At 40.5% G+C, this 22,304-nt stretch overlaps 1 long non-coding RNA gene across 1 annotated transcript; it reads right to left on the bottom strand.

Moving 5' to 3' along the window:
- Positions 1-270: 270 nt before the first annotated feature.
- LOC139082739 (uncharacterized) lies at positions 271-3,472 on the bottom strand. Its single transcript, XR_011538927.1, has 2 exons — positions 3,355-3,472; positions 271-2,617 (listed from the first exon to the last, which is right to left on the bottom strand). It is a non-coding gene; the product is annotated as an uncharacterized lncRNA (long non-coding RNA).
- Between the last annotated feature and the right edge of the window lie 18,832 nt (positions 3,473-22,304).

Genomic DNA, 22,304 nt, shown 5'->3' with positions numbered 1-22,304 from the left:
ACCTGCAGAAGTGTTTACTTATGAATAATTGCTTCAGGAACCCTGTTTTGCTGGGTGGGCAATAGCTAGATAGTAGAATGTCCTTTGCAAAGCTGAGTTCACCATCACTTGCTGTGCTGTCCATGGAAAATACAAGCAGAGCCTCTTCATTTGGGCAAGGTTGCTGGCCCTTGAGTTTATGTGCCTGTTGGATTATGATGATTTATTAAGGCAGATAATCTTCTTTGAATTAAAAAACACCACTCTAAAAAAATTCTAAAAGCCGTGTTCAATGCTTTATAAGATTATTTGTCAATGTTTGCAATAGGTAAAACAAATCTATTTGTTCTATAGATCAACAAGTCATGTGTTCAGTGATGACCACCCCACTATACACTCTTATGTACTATATACATGTTAGTTCTTTATTCCAACTGTTTTTTTTTTACTTATCTAAATACCACTATTCTGCGAGTCATTTTTAGTTCCATAGGGGAGGAAGAGAAATCCTCTACCCTCTCTAGGTCCTTCTGGCTGGGCTACAAATTAAATTGACATGAGCCAGAACAACAGGAGAAAATCAAACACAGCTTTATAACATGTATACATGGGAGAAATTCAGGAAAATTGAGCAACTTGCCCAAATGGCGGTGGTTGCAACCTTAAATACCATCTTCAGCTGAAGACAAAGGAGGATGTTGGGGGTGGGGGAGTCAGTTATGGGAAATCACCAGAAAAGCACAGCAAACAAGAGTCAGGTTATTATGCAGATTTAAATCCTTGCCTTCTGCATTGATAAGAGTTTCTAGGGATAAGGTCATCCCCCCTTCTTCCTGGTACAGAGAGGGAGACACCCTTACAAATGTAAATGTCTCTCGCAAAGGGTAACTTCTACTTTTCAGTTTCTCTCATGTCTGCAGTTCTTAGCAGTAACCAGCCCAAAAGAACCCTCATGCCAAAGAGACACATCTTGAGGTGGCCAATTCTGATTGCCCACAGTTCTTTCTCTTGAACTACTCCAAGTTCTTCAAATTTCATTTGCTATAACCAAAACTACAAAGGCAGAACAATGAATATGATTAATAGAGGCCTAAAGTTGTTCCTTTACAAGGCATTCATTTTTTGCTCACTCACATTTCAATATCGTCTTAAATGTTTCAGAAATAACAAAACATTGGTGACCTAATCAATTTGAGCTCTACCAGGAGCTTCTTAGTTGGCAGAAATAGATGTAATAGGCTGCACATAATGATTAAGGCATGCACTTTACTTTAAAATGAATAAAACAAACAAAAACAAGACAAAAGGGAAAAGTCAACAAAAACAAAACCTATGCCACCACTATTGTTACTGTTATATCTTTAAAGTGTTTTGGTTTGATAGAGTCACCTATTAAGCTAAAAACCTCCCCGTATCATATTGAGTAATAGCATCAGAATGTTAGGAAGAGTGTATTTAGCTGCAGGTTCAAAGTTCAGAGTAGACGACAGGTGTTGTGCTGTGGGTCAGCATCAAGGAGCTCGGACTGAGCCAAGAGCAGAACAGAAAAGGCTAGAGAAACTGTGGATCAGTATCACAGTGATCTCTAGAGGGATAACGCAAGATACGCAAGTGAAAATCCTGGCAGCAGATCAGATTAGGCTGCCAGACATTGTAGAAGTGATGGAACAGTACAAAGACTGGAGAAAATAGTGCAATTCAGGAAAGGGTAAGGAAGGGGGCTAGATCTTAGAAATGTGACATTGAGCGATGGGGACACCATCATTGAGAGCCAGGGCCCATCTGTGATGGGAGCCTGTACATTCACCGAGGAAAGGAGACTGAGTTCAAAGGGTAAGATAGAGAAGCATTTGAGTTATGAGTGACTGGTAAACAGTTCATTACCCCCTGAGAATTTTGTTTACTGAGCCCTTATCGCCTACCCACCTGGTAGGAGTCAGCAGAAACAGGGCTGAGGGGAGTTGCTTTCAACGTATACAGCTATGGTTTGTAGTGGATCTGGCCTTATAATTACAAACTGAAGAGTGTGAAATATGTTATATTCCTATGCCTCCTTTTTATAAACTCACATTAGATTCTGAGGACCCAGTCCGCTGACCTGAAGGAGAATTCAATCTCTGTTACCGTGGAGGTTCTCTTCCTTCCAGTCGAGATCATGGATGAGTTCAGCTCACAGCCTTTGAGATCCTGCCCCTTCCCCCAGGGTACTGTAATGAACCTGGAGGAAAGTCCTGTTTTTGAGACTTTTGGAATCCTGCCCATCCACCCTGTACCAAAGTCGCTTTTCCTTCCTCTCCATGCTCTCAAGCATAATCTCTTCAATGAGTCCAGACACTTAGAAAAGTCCTAATGTGGAGTTAACTTCAAGTGACTTCTATTTTCTGCTCTACAAGATCCTTTATCGTTAGCCAGCCCTGATGGCATAGTGGTTAAAGTTCGGTGTTCGCCGCTTTGGCAGCCTGGGTTCATTTCCTGAGCAAAGAACCACACACTTGTCTGTGAGTAGTCACACTGCAGCAGCAGCTCACAGAGAACTAGAAGGACCTACAACTGGACCATACAGCTGTGTACCGGGGCTTTGGGGAGGAAAAAAAATAGGAAGATTGGCAAGAGATGTTAGCTCAGGGTGAATCCTTTCCTGCAAAAAGAAAAAAATCTTTATGGTAAGAACACTCCAACAGCATAACAATATGTTTAGAAATAAGGTAAAGAAAAATGAAGATCAAACCCATATATATTTCAATAATTTATCTAATCACTTTCCTCCACTATGTTCTCTCAAAGAACGCTTGTTTCCCATTCCTGGGTGACCACACACCATCCCCTCTGTCGCCATCTCTACCAACACCAGAAAGCTGGAACATGTACACGTCATCCCACATGAGGATGCTACCCCAGCCTAGTGTGATGTGTACACAAAGCAGCACCTTTTAACAACGCAAGAACTAGGGAGCTGAGCTTGGGTACCAGGATAATGTTTGACCACCCCTCTCAGGAGCTCACTTTTCTTAATCTCGCTTCTTCCATCACCATCCCCCAGGGTCTCAATCTTAGAGAGGCTCTAGGGCCACTTGTCCTCAGAGGTATTTGTCCTAAACATGAGCAGGGCTGACCTCGAGGTGGCTGAATGAAGTTTCTGTTCATTATTGGTAATTACAGCAAGCCACTGAATCCTATTCTCCAGCATCCTCCTAATAATCCCTTTGCTTCCACCACAACTATACCGAGATCTCCTGCTGATATTTTCATGGATTAAGCTAGCTGGCCTCTTTCTCTCACCCATATGAGGTCCAGGCTTTCAAGGGTGAGAGAAGAATGGGAATTTACGGAGCCTAATCTCTTACGGGACTGGAGTCGTCTCACTCTGTAGCCTACCTGCAAATTTCAGCTGCTCAAACCCATGTGACTCTGTTCCGTCCACATCAGCTGGGTGTTATTTTCTTGCAGCAGGGTCGGGTATGGTTCACGCTGAATGTTCTTCTTTCCCACGAGCAAAGCAGGAAGTGCCGTGCAGTGCTGGAAACTCTTTTGCAGTTGCTCTTACAGTGTTTCCTCCTTGAACAGGGCAGTGCTCTTCTTCATTGCAGCCTTTCTCAGCCAGGTCCCTCGTATGACCCACAGCATAAATCTCCCAAAGACGGTGCACAAGAAATGCCATTCTAGATGCACAGGAGAGAAGTTACTTTATTCCACACCAGGGACCCCTGAGGACGTTGGGGCTTGATTCTCTTGCAGAGCGCCAGATGAAAGACTATAAGGGACCCAGTTTCCTCCTTTTGTTTTTTTCTGTATGGGCTCCTGTGGGGTAGCCTGCGTGTGTGTGGTGAGGGGAGAGGATGGGGATCACAATCAGAACTCCTAGGAAAAACATGTTAAGGAGAACCACTTTCCTCTGATGATGAACCCATCATACGTGCAGCCTACACCAGCGTTCTCAGGAGAACGTGGCCAGGCTGGGCTGACACGTGGAAGCACACAACTAATTGTTGGATGAAGCAACTTTCCTCACGCTCCTGTAGCTTCGATCTCGCCCTTTCTATGGACTCCTTCGCAGCAGCAGGTCATCATGCTTTGAGTCTCTCCACCCCCTGCCTCAGCTCCTGGAGCCCCGCTGTTCTCCACCACATTACCTCCCGTGGGCAGCCAACTTTCCAGAAGGAGTTGCTTGTGCTTGCCCTTTCCCTCCCAGTCCTTGTCCCTCTCTGGTTGACATCCACCCCTAGAAATACCCGTGGTCAGAGTCAGCCATAACTCCACTTGCTAATCTCCTGTTTGAGAAATACTCTCTTCCTTTGTTGAGAAATACTCGTCCATCAACTTGTGTGACCTCAGACTCTGTGTGTTTTTTTATTCTTCCTACCCTAAAGGGTGCTCCATCTGTCTCCTGTGCATGCCCCTCTTTCTCTGCCCAGCCATTAAATGTACTGGGCATTGAACATACTCCGGGTTCTGGCCCTGCCCTCCCCCACTCCCCGTTGTCCCTGGGCCATCTACCTTCTCCTTTGGCTTCAGTTATTAGTCATATGCTGGTGCTTCCCAGTCTGCCTGTAACTGAAACAATCTCCTAAGCCCAGAGGTGTACATTTCAGTACCTACTGGACACCGCCACATCCCACAGGCACCCGAGACTCCAAAACTCAAAATCTCCAAAACCTAACTCATCATTTTCCCCTTAAAATCCACTATTCCCTTTTGTCATTTTTACCATTTGACACTTTCACCCAATTCTCCCACCCTGCAGCCTTGAAACCCATCAGTCTGTCCTCTGTATCTATGAGCTTGTTTTGTTTTATTTGTTTTTCTAAGATTCCACATATATGTGAGCTCACATACACCACATTCTCCTTATGCATTCACCCATTGAAGGACACTTAGGTAGTTTCCGTATCTTGGCTACTGTATATAATGCTGCAATGAACATGTGAGGGGGATGCAGATTCTCTTTGACACAGTGTTTTCCTTTTATTCAGATAAATACCCAGAAGTGGAATTGCTGGATCATTTGATAGTTCAATTTTTAATTTTTTGAGGAAACTCCATATTATTTTCCCCAGTAGTTGCAACAATCTACCTTCCCACCAGCAGTGCACAATGGTTCCCTTTTCTCCACATCCTCACTAAGGCTTATTTCTTATCTTTTTGACAATAGCCATTCTAACAGGTATGAGGTGATATGCCGTTGTGGTTTTGATTTGCATTTCCCTGATGACTAATGAGGTTGACCATCTTTTCAAGTACCTGTTGGCCATCTGTACATCTTTTTAGGAACAATGTCTACTCAGATCTTCTGCCCAGTTTTTAATTGAATTTTTTGGTTTTCTTTGGAATTCAGTTGTATATGTTCTTAATATATTTTGGATATTAGCCCCTTATCAGATAGGTGATTTCCAAATATTTTCTCCTATTTAGTAGGTCACCATTTCATTTTGCTGATGGTTTCTTTTGCTGTGCAGAAACTTTTTAGTTTGATGCAGTCCCACTTTTCGTTTTTGTTGCTTTAGCTTTAGATGTAAAAAAAAAAAAATCATTGCAAAGACCTATGTCAAGGAGTTTACCACCTATATTTTTTCTAGGATTTTAATAATTTCAGGTCTTACATTCAAGGTTTTCATCAATTTTGAGTTAATTTTTGTGCACGGTGTGAGATAGCGGTAGAGTTTCATTCTGTTGCATGTGGCTGTACACTTTTCCCAGCACTGTTTATTGAAGAGACTATCTTTTCCCCATTGTATATTCTTGCCTCCTTTGTCATAAATTAATTGACCATATACGCATGGATTTATTTCTGGGCTCACTATTCTGTTCCATTGATCTATGTGTCCATTTTTGTGCCAATATCATTCTGTTTTAATTACTATAGCTTTGCAATATATTTTTAAATCAGGGGGCATGCTGCCTCCAGCTTTGTTCTTCATTCTCAAGATTGCTTTGGCTTTTCAGGGTCTTTTGTGGTTTCACACAAATTTTAGGGTTATCTGTTTTATTTCCTTGAAAAATTCCATTTGAATTTTGCTAGGGATTGTATTGAATCTGTAGATTGCTTTGGGTGGTGTTGATATTTTAACAATATCGATTCTTCCAATCCATCCATGAGCATGGTATATCTTTCCATTTATGTGTGTCTTCTTCAGTTTCTTTCATCAATGTCTTGTAGTTTTTAATATACACGTCTTTTGCCTCCTTGGTTAAATTTATTCCTCAGTATTTTACTCTTTTTGAAGCAATTATATAGGGGATTGTTTTCTTAATTTCTCTTACTGATAGTTTTTGATTAGTGTATAGAAATACAACATATTTTTTATATTGATTTTGTATCCTGCAACTGTAATGAATTTGTTTATTAGTTTAACAGCTTTTTGAGGGAACCTTTAAGGTTTTCGATATGTAATATCAAGTCATCTGCAAACAGTGAGAGTTTTATTTCTTCCTTTCCAATTTGGATGCCAGTTCTTCCCTTTTCTTGCCTAATTACTCTGGCTAGGACTTCCACTACTATGTTGAATATCATTCCAGAGAGTGGGCATCCTTGTCTTGTTCTTGATCTTAAAGGAAAAGCTTTCAGCTTTTCACCATATGATGTTAGCTGTGAGCTTGTCATATATGAACTTTATTATGTTAAGGTATATTCCCTCTAAACCTGCTTTGTTCAGAATTTCTATCCTAAATGGTTTTGAATTTTGTCAAATGCTTTTTCTGCATCTGTTGAGATGATATATAATTTTTATCCTGTATTTTGTTATTGTGTTATATCACATTGACTTATTTGTGGATGTTGAACCATCCTTGAATCCCAGGTATAAATCCAACTTGATAATCGTGTATGGTACTTTTAGCATATTGTTTAATTCAGTTTCTAATATTTTGTTGAGAAATTTTGCATCTATGTTAATCAGGGATATTGGTCTGTAAATTTTATATTCTTGTAGTGTCCTCATCTGGTTTTGGTGTCAGGGTGATGCTGGCCTCATAAAATGAGTTTGGAAGAGTTCCCTCCTCTTCTGTGTTTTGGAAGAGTTTGAGAAGGGTTGGTATTAATTCTTCTTTGAATGTTTGGCAGAATTCACGTGTGAGCCTTTCTGGCCTTGAACTTCTATTTGTTTGGAGATTTTTATTACTAATTCAATCTCCTTACTGTAATCAGTCTCTTCAGATTTTCTATTTCTTCATGATTTAGTCTTGGTAGGTTGCATGTTTTTGGAAATTTATTCATTTCCTCTAGGTTGTCTAATTTGTTGACATATAATTGTTCATAGTAGTCTCTTATAATCCTCTGTGTTTCTATGGTATCAGTTATAACATCTCCTCTTTCATTTCTGATTTTATTTATTTGAATTATGTTTTTTTCCTGGTGAGTCTAGCTAAAGGTTTGTCAATTTTGTTATCTTTTCAAAGAACTAGTTCTTAGTTTTATTGATCTTCTTTATTGTCTTTTTAACCTCTATTTCACTTATTTCTGGTCTAATCTTTATTATTTCCTTCTTTCTCTAACTTTGGGCTTTGTTTGTTCTTTTTCTAGTTCTTTGAGATGTAAAATGAAGTTGTTTATTTGATACTTTTCCTGGTTCTTGAGGTAGGTATTTATCACTATGAACATCCCTCTTAGAACTGCTTTTGCTGCATCCCACAAATTTTGGTATGTGTCAAAAGTCCATAAAAAACAAGTAAACCAACAAATCGCTTAAGTTGAAATTAGTAAATGTTTATTATACACAGTTTTCAAACTTGGAGTGCTCAAACCAAAACATAGAATGAGGCTGAGAGGATATTGTTATAAAGCAGCTTATATAGTGTGAAGGCAATGAGTGTTTATTCTTCACAGTGATGGGTTACAATACTAAAATTTTCTTAAATAGAAGAGTAGTGGTTATTGGTTACCTCATATCAGTCTTGGGAACAATTTAAGTTTTGCTTATGATCTTCAGATACATAAGCAAGAAGGGACCCAGGTCAAGTTAATCTCACTAGTTTTGCAAAATAAGTTAAATTAATTTTTGCTTGTATGACTAATCAATCTTGTCTGCTCTGGGAACTTTCAAGTCTGGTCTCTGTTTGTGTTTAGTTTTAATATGTTACATTTCCATTTTTTTGTTTGTTTCAAGGTATTGTTTAATTTCTCTTTTGATTTCTTCTTTGGCCCATTGGTTGTGCATGTTGTTCAACCTCCACATACTTGTGAATTTTCCAGTTTTCTCTGTGTAATTGACTTCTAGTTTCTTCCTTTAAAGCAAAATATTTGCAAACATGCCCAGGGCCCCTCATCTCTGGCAGATGCAGGGCCTTGCCTTTGGATTTTGGATCAGGTGCCCCCACCTTGGCAGCCTGATCTTAGGGAGCCTGAAGTGGTGTGTTCTCTTCTGGATTTCCAGAAGCCTTCAGCAGCACTCAGAGACCCGTAACTGCACAAGTGACAGGGCCCAAGGGTGCAATTACAAACTCAGTTCCATCTATGCCCGGTTCTGCATACACATCGGTGTGAACCACCCCTACCAGCTCCGGTGTTCTTTCATCTTCCATCCTTTCACAGTGTGTCCAGCTTTCTCCGTGGGAACCCTGGAATTCTATGACCTTACTCTTCTCCATGTTCTTTTCCTTGAGTCTTGAAATTTTTCCTACGATTATCACTTTTAAAACACTCCATTCTTTGCACATTTTTTTCCAGTTCATTATCATCATCTCTTCAATGAGCATTGGCTTTTACGAAAGATAGTGGAGACAGTTGCCTTCAAGCAGCTTTTGCTTTATCCTATAAAAATAAACATTAGTGACAAAGAAAAGCAAAGCCCTCAGTATCTACTTGAAAGAGGGATGGGAGGAGGTACAGAGAGAACAAATTAAAATTAGCATCTCAGAATAATGCTTTGGAACTTCATATAGTCAAAGAAGGGAGAGACTGTCTCACTTCCTGACCTACTGGGAGGCCTGGCCAGGAGTGGACCCAGCCTTTTGGGTCATGGGGAGTGCAGAACTATGAGTGTCTCTCACATCACCAGACCTGATGCCAAAGGGCAAATATCAGAAAATCAGCCAACATGGTTTACAAGTCCAATGTATTATGGTGTGTCTGAGTCTAAAGGTTAAAGCTAGTGCTCTTACAAAAAACTCGGAGTCAAGGAGCCACGTCCAACAGAGGTCAGACTATGAACAGTAAGGTGTAGTGGGGGTGGACGGGAAAAAATCCCAGAGATGTAGGTTAACATTCAAGGCTGATTTCACATATTTCCTGATTTGCCCCAGTAATCCTGATGAAGGCAGCAATCCCTGTTTTTCATTTTTATTGTAGAAAAAGAAAAAAGCCCATAAAAAAGAGCCTACTGTGCACTTCTGTCTTGCTTTCCTTGGATTCAGAAATGCAAGTGAGCCCATTGGGTTGGATGTAGTCTGTGGCAACAGGTGTATCATGTGGTTGACCTTGAGCGGTAAGGCCTCCGACAGGCCTCATCCTTATCTGAGATCCCACAACCAGGGCAGGTGGATATGTCGGCGGAGGAGGGAATTACAATAGATATACTCAGTGCTGATGACATAATTCAGAAGTGAAATAGAGAGCATAAACCATTTAGATGTCAATGGAGCTGTGAGTTCCTAGATGGGACATACCAAAGAGTAAAGGAGACCTGACTGATAGATCTCAATTTCTAGCTTGCTCTCTCATGTGTAGGTCTAACACTCACCCCTACCACCAAACATTACAAGGAGCAACAGTCATTAGGACTTTGAATGGTATTCATTGCATTAAATCAAATGTTGTAAGTGAGGTCGTGTGTGCAAGCCCTGTCATGTCTGGCACAAATAGATAATCAATATTCTTATATGAGGCACAAGAATGTATTAGGAGACAAGCACAGCAGCTTCCCAAGGCCCAGTTAGGAGAAAATAAATTCAGGGACTTTAATTCATTCAAAATGAGTTTTGTGATAAAGAGTCTAACTCCTAGAAGAATTAATGAAGAAAAAATTAGACTCATTTATTCAAGAGCCAGGGAGTCACAGTAAAAGAGACCTCAGCAGCAAGGCCGACTTCAGGGCCAGGGTGCTGCCCGATCTCAACATGGGACATCTCCTGACCTGAGGCGTCTAGTCCAGCCGGTGTCTTGGAAAGGGCTGAGCCTCTGGTGAGACCAGTGGCCCTGCCTACAAACGCTAGAGGAACTGGGGTCTCAGAACCAAGAGGCCCAATCTGGTCACAGTTATCTCAAAGACAGTGGAGAATATCACTTGGGGCCTGACAGTGTTGAGATGCTAATTTAATAACAGGTTGGTGCTACACCCAACATATTTGGGTTCGAAAAGAATAGTGATTTTACTTTCGGTTGGAAAAACTTGACAGCAAAGAGAAACACACACAGAGCGGCAGTTATACTTCTGATAATAAATTTCTTAAAAAGTTTTTTGCCCCTATCTCAGCAGGAGGTTGGTAATATTGCTCTTTAGAAACAGGAGCCTTCTCCTGTAGCACAAACACAGAGAACCAGCAAGCAGAGCTTCTCATGTCTTTCCTCCTGTAGAAACTAGTGTTTGGAATTTTTGAATAAAGGCTCGCCATAATCCCGAGGGAGCGATGGTCTCACTCATGTCATCACATTCAGATCGGCTTTTTTATCAAATGTGTCACTGTTGCTAAATTTATGGTGTTCGCATAACTATTTTTAGAATACGGTTTGTGTTGGGACTTTTCGAAGGGGTATGTTTTGTCCTCATTGCTCTTTCTTTCTAAAGTGAGGAGTTACAGGGAGGATGGCCCACTAATCAGGATAGTTTATTACAAAATGTGGATGACGATGAGAATTTTGAAGAAGGAGACACCTGGAATCATAAATGGGAGATTGGAGACGATTTCCAGAGTTATGGAAAAAAAAAAAAAAAAAAACCAAAAAAAAAACCCCACTACTAATCCTGAAACCCAAAAAGGTCCATACAGGGATGTATGAAAGGTTAAAAAGCAGGGGAATACGAGAAGAAGGGCTGTGATGGGATTTATTAAACAGAGAACTTGAAATCCAGAAGGTGGGTTCCAGTTGCTTTGAATGAATTTCATTTGTTCCTCTGCTAGCTCTTTTCAATGTCACGTATTCTATAATTCTTTGCGAGTCTTATGTAGTTAGGACGAAGTTTTGTTCTTGAATTGAGCTCCTGGCGTCCTCTGTTTTCCGTGGAGTAACTTACGTTCTAACAATTCTAATTGGGAAGACACATTGTCTAGTGTGGTTTATTGCACATAAGGACCACCAGTAAGTATTTGTTGTGTGAAAAGACTTGAGTTTAACAAGATTCCTATTGAAGAATGGAATACAAATGTGCATACTGCTTTGCCATTCTCTACAAATAATGCTTCCAAGGGGGAAGGAGGCTTTACTGCCCTGGCTTTAGTCCTAGCCACCCTGATAGACTAGACTCAAGTGTTGCTTCCCAAAAGAACCCTTCCTGGGCCCCTCAGAACAGGGACATCCCACCCTAGTGCTCCCAGCGCACGTTTCTGCCCCGTGCTTGCCACGCTGTCTTGCATTACTGCTGCCCGCTCTCCGTGCCTGCCTTCTGGACCAGACTGGAACTTCTTAAGGGCCAGGAATATATAAGTGTCACATCCTCCATGTCTGGAACACAGGAAATGGTAAATAAGTGTTTCTGTAATAAACGAACACACAAGATATTGTCTGTTTTGCTCTGTCACTATTTGTAATTCCACTTCTCCGTGAAAGAACAAATGTGCGTTGTAAAAGTTAAAATACTCGGCAAGATGAGGTCATTACTTCTCAATCTTAATGTGGCAGTCATCTGTACACACCCTAACATGTCTATCAAACAGCTTTTGGGGGAAACAAATTTATGCCATGTAACGATCTGGGGAGATAATTTGTAAGGATCTGAAATTCTTAGAACATATTTTTTGAGAATCTGCAGTTGTAATCACTTATCTCAACTAAGCACCTTTAAGTTTTCGGTTTAAAAGCTAATAATTGAAGTGATAATACAACATGATTTAACGACTTTGAAAGAGCCTCACCAAATAATGAGGTTGAAGTTATTTATGACGGCTTTAGCCAAACAAAATAAACTTACCAATACAAATCATCTTCAAATTCTTCCAAATAAGTATTAGGACACTTCAGCTATCTATGAAGAGCATTGGAATTCTCAAAAGAATTATTTCCTTTAAAATAGAAAATGTTCTAAAACGTGTAGGTCTTTGGTTAGTATGGCTTAGAATCATTAAAATACGAGTGATATGTAAAACTCAGAGGGTGACTGCATCTCTTGGTTAACAGAAATTAAGCAGAATCAAATTTAAACTATGCAAAATTAATTTTACACACTTCAAATCAAATCAAAAATACAGAATTTGAAATACATTATTGAAAACCGTGAGGCAAGCACATCATTTTACTTAAAATCGCCCTCCCATCCCTACTCCTGCCTCACCTCCACTCCACACTCTCACACACACCCCGAAAATGTGTGCTGGATTCGGGCCTGGGGTGCCTTCGGGTGTCGGGTAACCCAGGAAACCCCAAGGGCAGATGGAGTTGGCGAGTGGCACTTTTCCTCCTGGGTGCCTGCTCTCCTTCTCGGGGCCATAACCCAGCTCTGGAGACCTTCCTGCCTCCATATCTGACGTTCCCATCCCCTCCCCACACAGCCCTCTCCAACCACTTCCCTTTGCCATCAGCACCAGCTCTGAGGTTACACTCTACCCATCACTTTTGTCTCGTTTTGAATTGAGCAGCACCGTGATCGTTTAAAACACGGCTCTAGCTATAACATAAAAAGAGCCCGCTCTCCAATCAAAACCAAGCCTTAAAATGCTAACATCCATCGCACTTGTTTAAGTGTTGCTGATCTTAAACGTGAAGTGAGCATGTCTTCAAAAGAGGGGACAAACGGAAATGACGCAAGAACTTTCGATCATGGGAGAAGGAGGGAGAGACCAACCTAGAAAAGAGGAATTTCTCAAGAATGGGAGGTCAGGGAATCAAAACGAAACTTCCACTTACTTCAGACTTTTTCCTGAGAGGAGCCTGCGAGCTTCGTCTTGCAAGAGAGAATTTCTGGGGCTCCACAGCTGTGCCCACCTCCTGCCTGGTGCCAGGCTTTGTCACAGGCACTGGACCGTTCTGCAGAGAACAAGGCTACCAGGTTAGCAGGGCAAAAGTTCCATTTAACAGACGAGAAAACTGAGGCTCAGAGAGCTTGCCCGAGTGAGGTGGTGACAACCGCGTCAGGAATCCAGTCTCCTCTTTGCTCTCTGCAGACCATCATTACGACCCAGACTGTCAGGAAGTGACTTAATGAAACATTGTCAAGTTTTCTCTCATCTGCTGTCAGCACGTCGGCCAAGGCGCCAGGCAGGCAGAGGCATGCCAGCACATTGCATAAGGGCCTGGATCCAGTCATCAGAGACTGTGACACAGGACCACGTGAGCAGGGAGCCAGAGACATGAGACAGAGTGAAGGGAGAGAGAGAAAACTCGAGGCCTGCTGCCACATGGCACCGGAAACAGAACCGCGGTCACGTGCTTCTGCAGCCACGCCATCAGAGGGTTTACTGACAGACAGAGGTCCAAACAACATCCAGAATCCATTAGATGAACAGTTGTTGGGCCTCTGGACCCAGGCACCATCAAAGATGAGAAACGGACGTTTCCTCCGCTGTACAGAGCGCGTGGTCTCCCAGGGGAGCTGGACCCACCACGGGGCAGTGGAGGCCTGGAGCACTCGCCATATTGTTTCTGCTTCGTTTTCCTCTGAAATTTGTTGCTGGCTTTGTTCCCAAGGATCATGGGCGAATTGGGATAAGTCTTAGAATGTCATTTCAGGCAATCTCTGAAATCAAATTTGTTTTACAAATTTGAAAAGAAAGGGGTTTGACTTCTTATTGCATTTATCCCGTTTTAGGCACAACCGTTTTCTGCTCACCCTCAAACAGTTGTTTTCTAAGATTTTTGCATATTTGGCAAAAAATGGGTAGTCAGTCCACTCTGGTTTTATATACAGCAAAGGTTAGAAAAAGATCGTGGAAGGGATGCTTGGCTGACGTCTCCACTTGTTTCTTGTGAAAGAGCCTCAAGATGGTACTTTTTTCAAATATCAGCTGTCATAGACCTTACTGCCACCAGTCACCTGTACGCACGATTTTCTAAATAGCTTTAATATTACAAAGAGAAACATTCTGGGAGTGGGTGTGGAACAGACGTCTGGATGTCGGAGAATGTGGGATATGAGCTCATTCTGTTTATTTACAGCTTGATTTCCCTGCGGAGGAAACATGTTCCCTTGTCATCTGCAGGATCTCCCAGGTGGAAGGCAATTGTTCTTAATCGTCCTGCTTGCTCTTTCAGTCAAAGTTCTTGGGCTTGAAACTGATTTTTCTCCAAGGCTGTATAAATCTTGGAGTTGGTGAGATAATTTCAGAAAAAAGCAGCATAGGCTATGAAGGCAATGATTTGACACGCTTTTTTTTTTTGAGGAAGATTGGCCCTGAGCTAACATCCATGCCCATCTTCCTCTACTTTATGTGTGGGAGGGCTGCCACAGCATGGCGTGCCAAATGGTGCCATGTCTGCACCCGGGATCCGAACTGGTGAACCCCCAGCGGCCAACGCAGAATGTGTGAACTTAACTGCTGTGCCACTGAGCCAGCCCCGACATGCTATTTCTTATAAGTCATTAAGGAATCATCAGTTGTGTCATCAACTCCCCCAAACTGAATGAAAACTAATTTTAAACTGAATTAATACTCATAAAGTAGTTGTACAAAACAATAGAAAGAATATTGTTCATGAGGCAATGCTGGTTCTATTTCTCAGAAATAAACATTTACATTTTTATTTCTTATGCTCTGACATAAACTAAGAATGTAAGCGTAACCCTGGCAGGTAGCGTCAAGCAGTATTTCCTTGGAAAAATATTCAAACCATAGCTTCCATATTGTCTCTCTTTTCATAATTTTTTATTTTTAGAAGTTAATAAGTTTTTCCATATAAAGATGAGTGTGTTCCTTAAATATAATTAGGAAAATATTTAAAAATAAAAAAACATATATATGTATTATTTATTCCACTAACTAAAGGTGAACACTTTAAAAGGTTTTGTGTATTTTCTTCCAAAGAAAACCTACTTCTTATGGCTTAAGAATGTCACTTAATGGAGATCAACTATTATATAGTATCAAAAAATTAAGGAATTCAATATTATTAATTAGAATTTGAAAGGAATAATAGAAATAAAATAGTCAAACTTACTGAATTTTCAGCATGCCAATTAGTCCTCATTCACAGAGGCATTGCCTCTGTTGGATTCATATATATTTCTTTGGTTGGAGTATTTTTCTGATATTCTATTCTGATAATACCTACTATTACAGTTCATTTTGACCTCCTAGATATTACAACAGCAAATATCTACAAAGCATAGTAGAAAAAACTTTGACTCTGATTTCAGGCCCTTTGTTCATCTCAATTTCAAATTTACATAATGATGAGTCCAATACATCACCCACAATCTAACCATCAAGGGCCCAGGATTCTGCTGCCTCTTGTTCATCGCTGAGAAAAAGTGGTCCTTGGTCTTAAAAAGGTTAGTTTGGGCAACTGAGTATTAGGAAATTGTCCAAGTGACAGTGTTTGGAGAATACAGATTATTAGGTGCTCCTCTAGCCTTTCATTTCCCTTTCAGAACTTTAGTTTTAGGGTAAAAACAGTAACAACCGGCTACCAGGATAAGGAAGGATGTTATAATCAAACAAAATTTTGACGCTTGATGAGTAGCTATTCCAACAGCAAGAGTAAAGAATAATGCCTGGCTGGTGAACAGGATGGCTCCCTCATCTCGTGGATTGTCTGCACTGCAGTGTTCGTCACATGAGAGACAATGAGGCTTAAGTAAGATGGTTAAGGTGTTAGCTCTCTGACTGCTAAATAACTGTAAGGTGGAGTGTGGCAGCAGACGAGGAGAAGTACAAGAGTAGGTATGAACTGTACACTGAGGGAACATGAGCCCTACAGCACGCCTCAGAGAGAGAAAATCAGTGGGTGTGAAGACCAGGAGTTTGCAATGGGGTCGTCCACGAATGGTCACGGAACCTTGAGAAAGGCATTCAACTTTTCTCCTCTGCCGTCTGTGTGACTTGAGTAGCACTATTAATTTGCATTCACTTGAGCAAACTGCCTACGTATATGTGTCAGCCAGTCTGGTTTTCAAGTCACAAGTCATCAGAAAAATTTTTCCCGAAAGTCAGCCTTACTCTAGAGAGAACAAATCTAAGAAATCACCAAGAAGGGCTTGAGATTGGAGAGAATTCTGAGATCCAATGGGAAAGATAGTTTAGCTCGATCGTAAAGCTAAACTTTAAATTTGCTTGATGGTACAATAGGAAATCCTTGTATATGATGGAGACTGGTTGTTCGTGATTCTGATAGAATAGAGGATTGGGATTCGATCAAACTATTGATTGATATTTGATTATTCCATTAAAGTATTGATGAATCCACGCATTCAAAAATATTACTGAGCACCCACCAGGCTCTAGACGCAGTGATGAATGCAAAGCCATGCTCACTGCTCTCCAGGCGCTTCTAGTTTAGTGGATAATGATAATTAATGACACGAGGCAGCAACTGTTAATTTTCAAGAGTGTTGCTGAAAGTAAATTCTCCAGGAGTTCATAAGAAACAATCTCTCAGAACAGAGGCGATCTTAAAGTCTCTCACAGCAATTTCATAGGAAACTACATGCTCAACTAAATGTACATGCTTCCGCAAGCAGAATCAGTTGATGTTTCCACAGAATTCCTTGTGGCTTGATCATTGCCATAAACAACTTATTCTTTATTCTTGTTTTATAACATGACTGGGATCAGCAGTAAGCATAAATGGAGACGCTGGTAACATTCTCTGAACATATTTCATATTTCATATTTTTCATATTTCATAGATTTCACCTAGGTTCTTGGTGAAGGAGAAAAGAATTTGCTTTGATAATGTCTCGATTCAATCTCTTACATTGCAGTTGTATAAATACATTTTAAAATTAAATTAAGTCACCAGAAAAGTTAACCTAACTACTCCTTCCCAAGGGAAACTGTGATAGAAAAGCATAGGTGGCAAGCTGTTTGTCTAATAATTATTGAAAGGACTACAAAAGGTTTGTGAATTCATAGAATTATCAATGGAAAGTTAGGTGAAGGTAACAATTTTCATTAACTGCAGGAAACCATTTAAAGGCGTACGCTGAGACTCCTCACAGGGTCCAGAGATGTAGATATCTTGTCTGGTCCTGATGTACTCTGTCTACAGGCCTCTTACGGCTTCTAGAGGATGTCTAAGAGTAGCTCAGTGATTTGAGACAATGAGACCACTGTTGAGACTGTCCTCAGGATATTTCCAAGCTTGTTGCAGATCAGACTGCTGTACAAGTTACTTGTTTTCTATGGTTCCTTCTTGTGAAGGTGGGAGTGGAATTCTCAGCCTGTGCAAAGGAGGAAGGGGATATAGAAATCCTATTTAGTTGCGTAGTCTGAAAAGATTTTCAAAGATGGCAAAGGGAAGCTGGGTGTGGGTAGGAAGAAAAGGAGGATGGAGGGTCCCTGGTCATGTACACCTTTTGTTTTTAGGGCTTCTTTGGTGCTCGCTGGAGTGTGGGAAGGTTTGCTAATGTGATTGGGTAAAACAAACTAGTTCTCTCATAGGGCCACAGCTGACATGGCTCAAAATTGTAGGGTGGGTGACTTTGTCCTCAGAGTGTTGCCAGCCCTCTTGCTAATGTCACCTTGGCAGCACATCCATCTCTCCAGTGCCTATTCTGGTCCTCAGAAACACGTTTCCTTGACCAGCTCATTGGAATGGTTTGTCCAATCATTTTCCATAGAAAGCCTTCAGTGTGACGGGCTCTGCGCTAAACAAGGGTGAGCTCACCACCACTGAGCGTGACTGGCAGATAATGGAGGCAAACCTCCATGGGAATTTATGTTATAATGTGACAAAGTCCCACGTTTGACATTCAGGCAATGGAATAGAGTTCTCATTTGAGGTATTATCAAGAAAAGTAGAGTTAGCATTTTTGGACTCTGATTTATATTATCGTTTTGATCTTACAGATTTCTTAACACTGTAACTAGTATATTATAGCAGAACAAATCGAATCAGTTTCTTCTGGCGTGTGAATTGGCATGCACTCAAAACAAACATAAAGTTTCATGACCGTTTTTGACTTTTCCTAGCGACTCTTGACCTAGGTCTTTGTGATTCTAATCTAATCTCTGATTCAGCTTACAACTTCCAATGTCCGCATATCCATTTATTTTTTACGTGTCCTCCATGTTTCCCTTCCCAGTCATCAATGCCTTTTGGGTTGAATATCTAAGAACAATTTGCCATCCAAATGGCAAAGTGGAGATAAACGTTGAAGAGCGAGGGTGGTCATATAAGGTCATTATGCCTTTATTTCCACCTCTGGAAAGTCCAAAAGCAGAGACAAAAGATGAAGAAAACCATGACAAAAGTGATCTTCAGATATTGTGTTTGTGAACAAGATGAAAATGAAGTTGACTTTTAACTTTACAGGAAGAGAAAAGTTCATAGGAAGACACCCAGGCCTATGTGCTTCTACTGCCATTAAAAACACAAATATGCCCATTAAAAAATACAAGTATTTTCTGCCTTACGATTTTTGTGTGCAACTAAGTCTTTACATGAAAGACTGTCAGTCTCCTATCGTCTGTAAGTTTCCTTGATGAGTTGATGTCCAATAAATCTTGATCAAGAGTTAGGCCTTGAAATTTTAACTGCTAAATTCACCCTTTTCTATGTTGCGGTCATTATCTTTAACTTGAATTTAAAATTCCACAGCTCTGTGCTTCTTTTTCAACACGTCACTAACATTAGGGACCAGATGTTTCCTTTAGATAGGTTAGGGTTTCTTCATTGCTTCCCTTTTTTCTCTAATGAAGAATAAGATCATACTATTATTATCATTATCACCTACCATCATTATCCTCCATGCAATTGTTTGAGAAACATCACAGTCCAGAGTCCTTGAGCTGGAAGCTTGGAATAACGGCTCAGGGACAAGAAAGGAAGCTCTAATGAAAAATGTGGAAAGGAACAATAAAGGGAACAAAGCCAGCGTATGGATATACTACATGAGGCTAGGAAAAAAATAGGCAACATTTTCCAACTTGCTTCACTGTCATGTTAATGTAGAAGGAAAATTGTCCTATGAGGAAATGTTCCAATTTGCATTGTTAGTTTAATATTCACATAAACTTTTAATAATTGTGTTTTAGGATATGACTGTTTCCATGGTTCAATATTCTCATTGCATCATTACGTTTTCTATCATGTAACATTTAATGGGAAAAAAAAATACTGGCAAGGTTATTTACTATTACTCTTCTGGTATAACTTTTGCTCCATAGACCAAATAGAGACTATGCACCATCAAAAGGCATTCAGGATTGTACTGGCATCTATAAAAATTATTAATCATATCCTATTAATTTATCATCTTTCTGCTGTATTTTACAAATGGTAAAATTAAAGTTCAGAGAGGTTAAATGGCCTATGACCACACATCTTGTAAGTGGGAGAATGAGCACCCCTAGATTTCCTGATTCAGACCTGGTTAATTTTCAGGCACTCCCATTACATGAAAGCACATTTTTTTCTTCGACAATAAAAGAAAAATAGCATTTTTAAAATATATTCTGTTTTAGGTTCCTTACAGCTTTTCAAAACTCTTCTACCCAAGATTCAAATGAATCTCAACCAGGTTGTCACTTAATTTTCAAACATATTGAATTGTTGAGTCCTGTATTTCATTTAGATCTCATCATAAATGGTTACACAATGTTTTTGCTTGAAAAACTACATTATTTCTTAAGATCTCATTAGATTTAGAACCAAGGTATTTTCAGAGGAAAAAAACGATGAGGCAGTATCTTTTTTTTTTTTTAAGCAAATACTGTATTTTACGGTTGAAGGCAAACTTCTTCAAGGTCTCATCAAAATCGTGATGAGGAATCATACGCTGCCAGGGAAAAAAAGTCACTAAATTTTGTTTGTTTTGCATTTATGCCAATTCACAACCCAGAGGAAACTGACTGGATTTATTTTGCTATCAAGTAACTTGATCTATAACATTTACAGAATATCAATAAATTCTTAAAATACCTTTAAATACTCAAATGTCTCTTTTAAAACGCATCTTACTGGTTGATGAATGAATTAAAGAGGCCTGAATAGACTTTATTTTTAAACTCCAAACTGTTGAACGCAGGCTGGTTGTTTGGGGCACCATCTGAGTGCGGAGGAAGAAGATTGAGTTTTCCAAGGTCTGAGAGCTCAGTGGAAATTGCCCATTCAAAAAAATGAAGAAAGCTTAATGGCTGCTGGGACGAGCCTGAGCAAAGCCATAAGGTAACGCTGAGATCCACATTCCAGGCAAAGGATCCGTGGACACCAAGGCCAGTGAGGAGGCTGGAGGTTGAAATCAGAGAAGCGCTCAGAGCTTGGTGAGAGACAGGAATGTCCTGAACACGGACTGGACGTCAGTGAGCAGGTCAGAGGGTCCCAGATGAGGGAGCTCACCACCAGAGTCCAGATGCCAGCAGTACAGGCTAAACTCTTACGTATTCTGAGTGGAAACCTGTGTCAGCCATTAGCTCAAATGATTTAGGAAAATTCTCTTTCCTTCTTGCTGGGCTTTTCTTCAACAGGAATAACAACCTTTGCTTTCAATGAGACCCCCACCACCTCTTACCTCCCCCCTACACCAGGGTATTTAAACTGGAAGTAAAAGGAAAGAAATTACATTATTATGTGTTCAACAACTTCTTGGCATCTGCCTGCTGGCAGGTTTGTGGCCCTTCCCTAGACATATCACGTAACGTTGACAATTTCTGCAGTCTTCCTTCATTGAAAAATGCACAGTAGGGCCCCATCGAGAGGATCGACACCTCCTGTGGCAGCTATTGAAATATTTGGGGGAATGTTAAAAAGAAATATTCTCAAGTTTCACAATTGTGTGTCTCACAGCAAGAAGTCAGCCAAGGTTGCAGGGACCCATACTAGCGACTTGCATCAGATGTGCTGCTGAACCAGCACTCATACAAACCACACAGGAATGACACAAGGGATGACCTGGCTGGGCTTCCATGCCTTGGCCTGTACATAGTATCTGACTCTTTTGGACTAACAGACATAGAGCAAATCCACAGCCTTTCCTTAAAATGTCCCAGTTAAGTCAAAGAGGATTTGCCGTAGCCCACATTCAGTCAGAAAGATCACTGCTTCATTACGCCGTGTTAACAACCACCATCGGCAATGGCAGACGACAATGTCCTTCGAACATTGTGTGTAAGTTAATCAATCTACTTTATTTGTGAATGAAAAGGCAATAACAAAACAAAACACATAACTTCCAGAAAAAGGCAAACTAAAAACTCCATTCGAGATAAAAATTCTGACACAAGGAACAGAAAGCTGCTATTCATGTTATCTACCCTGAAATCTATGGTATCTACAAATGAAAAGACAAAGGTCAAAATCACTAAATTCATCTCAGATCTTTCAGGAATCAATGACCGTAGTGCCTAAGTCTGGTAACAAACCAAACAAGTATAATTAGCAAACATACCAGCTTTCTGTATCATCTACTACTGGGACCGTTGTGATGTGTTATTAATCAGTTATGTGAACTTTATCTCACATAAAAACGTCTCGCTGTGTAATATCATCGCTGCATCTCTCGGGTTTATGCCAAAACTGTTTCAATTTTGATAGATGGGAAATCTCTTCTCCTTGTACCTTGGTGGTTATGACCGATCCCCGGCTACATGTTGAGTCATCCGCTGAATCCCGGACGTGACCAGCGATTAGGGTCTGAGCTCAGCAATCACATGTGGACTTGACATGGCTGCCCTTATCTTCCTCTCAAGGAAGGTTGTTGTAAACGATTTACTAAAATAAAAATATTCCTTACAAGTATCTGGATGTTACCCAGAAAATGGTGTGGTGAAGAATATTCAATTCATGTGCTCATGGGTCCAGGTAAAATTCAGAAATCTGGTAATTTAATGCCAATTTTTGGATAAGGAAGATTATGGAGAATGAGGGATTGCAAAAGTTTAAGATAATATTTATAGCAGGGCAACAGTTAGTGCAGGCGTTTGAATATCGTTCTGATGTTCTTTCTTACAACCCCGAGACACTTGTAATTTTCGAAGAGAAGAAGGAGAGTTAAAATAGCAAAGCCAAGGGGAAGTGTGAGCCAAGATAGTGCAGAGAATAAATGCCAACAACTGCTTTCACAAATCTTCAATATTTCCCCAATTCC

The sequence above is a fragment of the Equus przewalskii genome, chromosome 4, assembly GCF_037783145.1.
Source record: "Equus przewalskii isolate Varuska chromosome 4, EquPr2, whole genome shotgun sequence".
Taxonomy (NCBI): domain Eukaryota; kingdom Metazoa; phylum Chordata; class Mammalia; order Perissodactyla; family Equidae; genus Equus; species Equus przewalskii.
This window is presented reverse-complemented; position numbering and strand designations above follow the sequence as displayed.